Source organism: Ricinus communis, chromosome 1 (assembly GCF_019578655.1).
Source record: "Ricinus communis isolate WT05 ecotype wild-type chromosome 1, ASM1957865v1, whole genome shotgun sequence".
Taxonomy (NCBI): Eukaryota; Viridiplantae; Streptophyta; class Magnoliopsida; order Malpighiales; family Euphorbiaceae; genus Ricinus; species Ricinus communis.
Window position 1 is genome coordinate 31,564,474 of NC_063256.1, and position 9,880 is coordinate 31,574,353.

Here is a 9,880-nt window from a genome sequence, read left to right on the forward strand (position 1 = left end):
TAAGTGTGACATGATAGGGCTAGCTCGAGCTATGCTCACTCTATGGATCTCACCCATCAAAACGACATGTGAGATTAGGGACGATAAACCCTAAGCACAAAAAATAAAAAGGTATAGAGATAGGGATCCCCCTGTCGAATACCTCTACCAAGAATAATACAACTCAAAATTTCCCTATTAATGAGAAAAGAATAAGTAATAGTCTCTATCAGCACCCATTTTTTGGATCTAGATATCGAGGGAATTACAGAAAACCCGATAATGAAAGTTATTATCTTTCTCGAGCCTCAAGAGGTTGAGGACGGGCAAATCCTAGTTAGGATTGAAAATTATTGGACCAAAATTGCTTTCATAGAATCATTTTGGACTTAATTAGTAGAAAAATCAAGTTTAAAGGGTGAAGCAACATTTTTTTACAAGTTTAGGGACTAAAATGTAAAATTTCTTAGAATTTTTCTTTAACCCTTAAGCCAATCGGCTCTGCATACAGTTCACTTGGTTGTGCACAAAGCTGATCGGCTTAGCATAGAGCCAAATCAGCTTTGTGCATAGCAGATCCGCTTTACACAATGCAGATTGGCTTATTTCCCAATTTTGACGTTGTTTTACATATATTTTCACTTAAAAAGGCTAAAATTAATAAAAGAAGATTCTAAAAAGAATATTTGGTAATAATTATTGGATTTTATGGATAACTATTTGAATTTAATTTAATTTTAAATAAATATTCATTTAACTGAATATCTGATAAAACTAAGGGTTTTAATTCATTATTGATATTTATCTAATACATCTAGGGTTTTCTAAAAACCTACCTCTACAAATAGAAAAGACTGACCTAGGTTTAGGATTGGCTACATCGATCGGAGGCCATTAGCTACTATAACTAAAAAAACCTATGTTCATTTAAGTAAAGAGGATTTTTGGCAACTGGAAGGAGAAGTCACTAAGAAAGAACAAGATTATGAGAGTTTTTTTTATTTGAACGAAAAAAAGTTTTTTTTCTTAAGCCCAAAAGAACATTGAATTCTCATCCAATCTTCGATTCAACCACCTCATCATCTCTAGAGACTTGCATATCAATAAACTACGGTGACAACCTGTGGGATCTAAAGTCCATCATCTTCTTTCCTTTTCTTTAATTTTATAATTTTAGAAATATGTTAGGATTGATTTCAAAATATTTTATATAATCAAGTCTATATTTTTTTATAGTTTTGTATATTTCTATAATGTTTATACATGCTGGGTTTTGAATATGATAATATGAACATTATGTTGGGTTTTGAATTCGAGAAGATATTTTCTATTGGGTTCTGAATCTGATGATTGAAAAAATTAGGGTGATATGTTAGATTTATTTTTAATTATGTGATCATATCAAATTTTTAGGGTTGCATGATTGAAATCTAAGATTTTCCATGTGAAGTTTTATTTGCCTTCCATTAGTTTTTTTTTTTGTTTTCTAAGGTTCAATATTATTTTTATGATTTCTGGCTTAATTTGATTTGTTTTGTTATGATTATTGCTTCATTTTTTGAGTTTTAATCGATTTCTTTATCTTTTGTGCATGTGAAATCGACTTCTGGGTAAGGAGAATCGAGAAAAAATGCAAAATCAACTGTGACCAAGCCCTAGTACCGAGCAGCTCTGTGTAGTGTTGATTCGGCTCTACACCAATTTTGGCACTATTTTCAGATTCTTATGCAATTTTTGGAAAGTTTTATATACTGTAACTTAGTTTATGCATTTGTCTTTTGATTTTTAGTTGTACGAGGATTGTAATAGCTAGATTTAATTTTTTTGCACTTTATTTTTGCTTTATTTTCAATCTATGCCAAATATCTGCTATTTGATTGCCTCATTAAAATTGGATATATAGACATTAAGCCTTAAAATTGGATTTGACATAAAAATTATAATCCGTTAGGTTAATAAGATGGTAAATTGGGCTGAAACTAATATCCATATAGACTTAGTGGGCTGTTGCCATGCTTTTAATTAACTAATGAATCACATTAGAATAAGATCATCCAAGTGGACCTAAACATAAAAGTAGTATGTTTAGGTTAAAAGGCTAGTAGTCAAAGCATAACTTATAATTAGACCTGGCATGAAAATTGTAGTTCGTTCGATTAATAAGATAGTAAATTGGGCTGAAACTAAAATCTACATAGACTTAGTAGGTTTTCGTCATTCTTTTAACTAACTAATGGATCACATTAGAATAAGATCATCTAATTGGGTCTAAATATCAAAAGTAGTCCATTTAGGTTCAAGGGCTAGTAGTCAAAGCATAATTTATAATTTAGATAAGCCTTGTACATAATTAATTAGTTAAATAGGCTAACAAATCAAATTATGGACTGGGCTTAATAGAAATGGGCTAGACTTAAGAGAACCTCACATGCTATAATGGATGCTTGTAAAATATAAATTGCCACATTTATAGGGAATAACCCATTAAACAATAAAATTAAAGATTAAGATATACAAATAAGGAAGTAGGCTTCCGAATCCATTTCTAAATGTGGCAAAACTTCCTTATGGAATCTAGTACGCCACTCAATTGGTAAAAGTGTCTTAAAAAATTATCTGGGTGGCGACTCCATCTACGCACTAGTATTTGTGATTAGTTAGCGTGTTCCTATTAGGTTAAAAAGCCTTACAGTGCTGTAGTCGCTAGAGACACTTGGGTGTGCACTCGAAATCGCCGCCCACAATAGCTTAGACGAGATGAAATCCTTATGTCCACCTTTGTGATTTTGGATCCAATGAATACATTCATAACCTAAGAGCACATTATCCATTATTAGCTTGCCAAGAATGAAAGCACATTGAGAATTATTAAATATTTGACTAAGAATGCTTCTTAACCAATAGCTCTGGTAACAATCTTGAAAATGACATTGCAACTAATTAGCCTGAAATCCTTTAGAGTCTGAGGGTTAGTAACTTTTCGGATTAGAGTGACTAGAGTACTATTCCACTGAGGCATATCACCTGCAAAATTGAGAAGCATAAGGCATTCCTTCGTAACATCTTCACCCACGATATGATAGTATTTCTGATAAAATAAAGAGAAACCATCAAGCCCAAGCGCTTTTGATGGATGCACATCAAAAAATGCTTTTCTGATATCATGTAGCGAAAAAGGCGCAATCAACACATTATTCATAGAATCTAAAACCCCCTTAGCAACACAAGAGAGGACCTAAACAATAATAGTGTCATTCGAAGCAAAAGAAGCAAAACGATTCTTAAAATAACCTTCAATTGCAATCTCAATGCCCTATCTAGAGAAACGTCGAGTGCTAGTACTATCCTAAATACCCGTAATATGATTAAATTTCGTCCTTGGTTAGCTTGAGAATGGATGAACCTAAAGCTTTTGCCCCATGACTGGTTAAAGTGTCAATTTGCCTCTTGAACTTGGAGTCAATAGGCAATTAGCCCATATTTTAATTTTCTAGCCAATTTACCCAACAACTTGGTAAAAGTGGTCAATTTACCCATTCAAAAGATTTAACCAATGCAGAAAATCCAATTTGGTCCTTCAACTTCATACTAAATATCAAATTTTATAAAAATAATTTTCTATTGACTTAGAATAAAATTAAATAATTTTATTTTAATGTAATTTACTCTTATTATCTAATAAGATAATGAAATAATTTTTTAATTAACAATATCAAACTAAATAATATTACCAAGCTCATATAAGATTATACTTTTATTTAATTTAATATTTCCAAAGCTTATTTGAAATATTTTCATTAATTTTTTAAATTATTTATATAATTTTTATAAATATTATGAATTATCATAATTGATAGTTATTAATAAAAAATACTATCAAAGAAATATCTAAAATAAAGAATAGAGTCACATATTATATAAAATTTATGACTTATATAAAAGAATATAAAATATTACCGCAATATATTTTAACTACAACAAGAATTTAAGAGATGCAACTTTTAGTTGAAGTTAATTTAAAACTTTTAATTAAAGATATTATCTAATTATTTTTATTAAATTATATTATTAAATCGAGATAGCCGAGGAGCGGGTCATTAGTTTTTTTTCTTGTTCTTGAATTGATTTTATATTAAAATTGATAATTTTTTTTAACTCAATGAAAATCCATTTTATATAATTTGACATTTAGTATACAGTTTAAGGACCAAAATAAAATTTTTGCATTGAGCAAGTCCTTTGATTGGGTCAAATTGACCACTTTTAGAAATTACTATGTAAATTGACCAGAAATTAAATCTGAGCTAATTGCCCATTGGTTCCAAGTTCAAGGGGCAAATTGGCATTTTAGCCCGCATGAGCCAACTAAGAAACTTTAGAATGTTGCTTTCAGTCAATTTCATCTTTATTCAGGATCTTTTCCAATGGGCATTCCAATTGATAAACCCATCGCATATCCTTATTATTATAAGAGTATGATTTTAAATGCTCAATATTCCAGCGCACCCTAAAAATCTCTAAAGGAAGTTGTTTATACTTATTGAAACCTCATAATGAAAGAGCAACTTAGTAAGACGTAATAGAATCCTGTATCGAACCTAAACCATTATCCTTTCTTCATAGCCAGGCCTCCTCAACAATCTTAACACAATCTTCCTCCGCCATCCATATCTTCTTAAAGTGGAATTTGCCTTTAGGGTTTCTTACAAAAGGAAAGCATCCTCTAGTTTGAGGACCCTACAAAGTCATCTAAATTGCCCTATGGTCAGAATGATAAAACCCAAAGTAATAGCAACTGTATAAGGAAATAGAATTAATCATCTCGTAGTAGAAAGGAACCTATCCAAATGCCATTTAATCAAATTTAAATGAAAAAGTTGATCGAGCCAAGTAAATTTGTCTCCTCTAGGATCAACTTCCCTAAAGTAGTAATCCTCAATTACGCCATGAAGATTTTGCATATTATTAAAGCTCTTAGATCTTCCCCTAACTTTCTCATGATCATATAGAATTTCATTAAAAATTTACCTCCAACAAGCCATGGGAAAGATAACAACCCACATTGAATCAAATCCGAAGAAAAGTGATGAATGGTAGAGTTAGGATTACCATACATGTGAGTGAACTCCAATTACTACCATTACCATGAATTAGGGCATCAATATGACCAAATGAAAATGACTTGATGACAACGTCCAACAGTTCCTTTTAGAAAAGGATCAGTCCTCCACTAACACCCGAACTATTCAGCATAAACATATTATCAATTTCTTAATCCTATAAGAAATTGATGAATTAGTATATTATATTATATACATATACCTATGATGGAATTCAAATAACTCAATACAATTTTTTTTTTAAATTAAAGACAAGAAGTGAGAAAAAAAAGATGTAATACTTTTAGTTTTATTTTGTTGATATATTAATTCATGTGTTTATTATTATTATAATATTATACCCGTAGAATTATTGCATATGAATTACTTGTGGGAGGTATGTTTGCTTCTTCTTTATCTTCTTCTACTGATCATAAACAGGTTGATTATATTGAAATGTTGCCCAGGCAATAGAATAACCCCTACAACAACACATACAACCCAGGGTGGAGAAGCTATCCTAACTTCAGGTGGTGAAATAATAATACTTCAGAGTCCACCAGGATTTCAGAGGTTGCACTAGTAGTAGCCCCAACAGCAGACCGTTCTCCCTCAACTCCCTCAGAACCAGGAGAAGAAGCCCAATTTAGAGGAGATGATGATGAAGTTCGTGTCCACTTCAGAGAACAAGTTTCAGCAGACGGACACAGCTCTTAAAAATCAGCAAGTTTTCATACAAAATTTGGAGAATCAGATAGGCCAAATTTCTAAGATGCTGGCTAAGAGGCAGACAGGGACTCTGCCTAGCAATACAGAGCCCAACCGAGGGAGCATATAAACGCAATCACGTTGCGGTCAGGTAAGTATATTTCTGATTCTTCTCTTATTTCTAATAATGATATTGATGCGCAGGTAGATTCAAGTAGGAAAGTTGATGCTACCAAGGCGAAGGAACCAGAAAATGAAGTGGCAAAGGAGATTCCATTGAGGGAATACCAGCCCAAAATTTTGTACCTTGCTAGGTTGAAGCAGACGCAAATCGAGCAGCAGTTTGGTAAATTTCTGGATATATTTAAACAACTGTACATAAACTTACCTTTTGTTGAAGCTATTTTACAGATCCTTATGTATGCGAAGTTCTTAAAGGAGATTCTTAGCAACAAAAGAAAGTTTGAGGACTTGGCATGCGTGACACTAAACGAGGAATGTTCAACAATTTTTTAGAACAAGTTACCGAAAAAGAGATATTGCTCCAGGGAGTTTTACTATTCCTTATGTGATCAGTAACTTAATTATTAATGATGCTTTAGCTGATTTAAGAGCTAGCATCAATGTAATGCCGTATAGTCTGTTTGTGAAATTGGGGCTAGGAGAGATTAAACCCATTAGAATGAGCATACAGTTAACTAATAGGTCTATTAAGTATCCTAGGGGTATTGTAGAGAATGTGCTTATAAAAGTAAATAAATTTATATTTCCTGTTGATTTTACTATCTTAGACATGGACGGTGAGACTAATGTACCTTTGATTCTAGGTAGACTTTTCCTTGCAACATCTAGGGCAATTATAAATTTTTGTGATGGAAAGCTAAAACTTAGGGTAGGGGATGAGACTATCACTTTTGATTTGAATAATTCTATGAGACAATCTTTAGATCATATGATGATGTTGTATGTGCTATTAATGTACTTGATGATGCTATTGAGATATAGTTGTAAGAAATATTAGTTGAAGACCCTTTACAAGTTACTTTGCCAATGGTAGATGAGCATGAGCTTTTAAATGAGGAAGTGTTGGAGCAACTGGAGTTTCTATTAGCAAATAAGCCAAGCAACAATACCGATAAGTTTGTTGTAATTGACATGGTAGGTCTGTATAAGTTGAGGCCATCACTTGAAAAACCACCAGTCCTCGAGTTGAAAAAGCTCCCACAACATCTCAACTATACAGATCTGGATGAGGATAACAGGTTACCTGTCATTCTAGCTGCTGACTTAACATCCAAGCTGAGGGAGATGACAATGCCCTCTCTAAAGCAGTACCAAAAAGTGTTTGCTTGGAGGATTGCAGACGTTCCAAGGATTAGCCGCACTTATTGCTCATCCAGGATTCTTATGGACGACATCAATAACCTAGCGACTGGACCGCAATATAAGTTAAACCCGCACATGCAGGGAGTGGTCAATGAGTCCAGCTAAATGACTCAGGGAAAAAAGAAGTGCTTTTGGGAGGCACCCCAACTTTTATTTTGTGTTTTTGACACTTTGATCTTTGGTTTTGGAATATTTTCTTAGTTTTAGTTTTCATATTTCATTTAATTTTCATTTTCAATTTCTATTATTCCTATATTTTCCAATTTTAGCTCATACAAAGGACGCACCGATTTTCACTCCACCAGCCTCAGCGGATGATCAAGGTAGTCTCCACTAGATTTTCTTTGATTTTCTGCATTTATTTACTTTATTTTTCATACATGTTATGGACTTGGATTTTATTGCTTCAACTTCTCTTACTTATACATCCCATGCGGGGTACCCACTTTGTTTTACACTGAGGACAGTGTGTCCTTCAAGTGTGGGGTGGGTAAATCGTATGTGTATGTTTCTTTCTCTTTCCTATGACTTTTGGATGTGTCTGAAATCGCTATTGCTAATGATGTATGGTGTTAGGATGTTAGAATGCTATAATTTTATACACTTGAGTTATGCTATTTTTTAGCTGATTGACGGTTTGATTTATAGAATTACACTTACTTTTCTTTGTTGTTCATTGTCCTTGGAAAACAATCAATGGTGTTTAATATATCAACTCTGCTGGATTAAACTGGTGTTATTTAATTGTTTCTTGAGTTGTCGAATTGTAACTTAGAATGTTGATTATGTCATACGCATGTATTTCTTAAGTGATGACCCAATTGATGATGTTGAGAACCCATTGCAATTAATGCCACACTTCAAATGTGAGATTTTGAGCCATTTTGAGCATTCATTATACATATGCTCTTTATATTTCTTGTTTGAGTGTGCATTGTACTTGGCTTTGCTTCTAGAACTTGCTTTGTAATGCTTGTTGAGGTTACATGAATTTGTGAATACCGTGAGATAATATGGGCAATTTAGGATTCACCACACTTGGTAAAAAGCCTACCCTTTATGTCTCTATTAGTTAGCCATGGTTGAGCCTTTACCCGTTTCTTCATTTTACACCATTTCACACTTTACATCTTAGCCTTTTTATTTTATCTTTCTTTTACCTTTATGCTGGAATTTTTGTGATTTGCTCTCTCTTATTTGGGATTAAAATAGCATTTGCTATGTTGGTGAGTTCACTAAATCCTTTTGATATTTTAGATGCTCCCTTCAATCCAAACTATATTTTTGCTCTTTACTTTATTCAGTTGTATGCAGCAGTTCTCTTATAAGTTGCTAGTTTAGTTTTCATTAAAAAAATAATAAAAAATAGACAACAAAATTCTTTATTTCTTATTCTCTTTATTGGATTGATAGTATTTTCGAGCATTATTCTGCAAATTGAGGATTTAGTGAATATGTTTTGTATTTTTGGGCATTTAATCCTTAGGCATATATTATTGTTTATTGCAAGAATTTCCAGCATTTTTATACTTCTTTCTGAAATCTCCATACCTTTACCTTAGTCCCATTACAACTCTGGTAAAGACCCTTTGATTTTGGTATTTATTTATTCGCAGTAATAGAGATAAGGTTTATGAGCAAGCTTATGGTAAGCGGATTTTGTGCATTTGCTTTGAGGGATTTGTTTCTCACCTTATACACACTTTGAGTGATCCCTGTGAGGCATTGGTTCTTGATGTCTGTTATCGAGTTGTTGCTTAAATTATTCATGCATTGATATTATCTCCATTCTCCGCTATTAATTTGCAACTTGACTTACGATTGAGTTTCTTTTGAGATGTGTTGAATGCTATTTGTTGTGGCCTAAGGGCATGAACTTTGAAGGACTTGCTGACTACGGTTTTGTAAGTTGAGTTATTAATTGCTTGAGGACAAGCAAAAGGTTAAGCGTTGGGTGATTTGATGTGCATAGTTTTACACATGTTTGCTTGCATACTATTGTGCATTTTCTTAGCATTTATTGTGTTTTTATTCCAAGATCAACTGTGTTTTGTGTCCTTTCGTATTCCAGGAGATTTTATAGGTCAATCATCAGTGTTTGAGCAATTTTAGATCAATCCCGGGTGAGAACGGACGTAATTAAAGGCATTTGACCTTGGGTTGACTTTTAGAAAGTCAACACGACCAGTGTTGGAGCCCTGTAGAAATTCCAAGGCCGAGTAGCTTAAGCACCTTGAAGCAACACGGTTCTCGAGGGTAACACGCCCTAGAGCATGGCCCGTGTTGGTTAACACGGGCCAGAACATGCCCATGCTAGGATCAAGAGTATGGCCGTGTCGGTTACACAGGCCAGAACACGCCCTTGCTCGATTCAATTCATTCTGTCATTTGGAGACCAACACGGCCCATGTTGAGGGACACGGGCTGGGAACACACCCTTATTTATGCATAGTATAAACTGAACGAGCCAAAAAGAGAAAGGAGATTGGCAATTTTGACTCTTCATCTTCCCCTGTAATTTTACTATACGCTTTTTAGACATTTCAAGGCGGATTCTAGGAGACTAATCCCATCTTTTTACCTCAGATTCATGACTCTTGGGATTAGATTGAAGATTGAAGAGGAGTTTTGGAGCAGATCAAGAGGCAATTCTAGAGATCATTTGCAGTGCAGATCAAGACTTTGAGCTGTTCATCCAATTCTAGGAA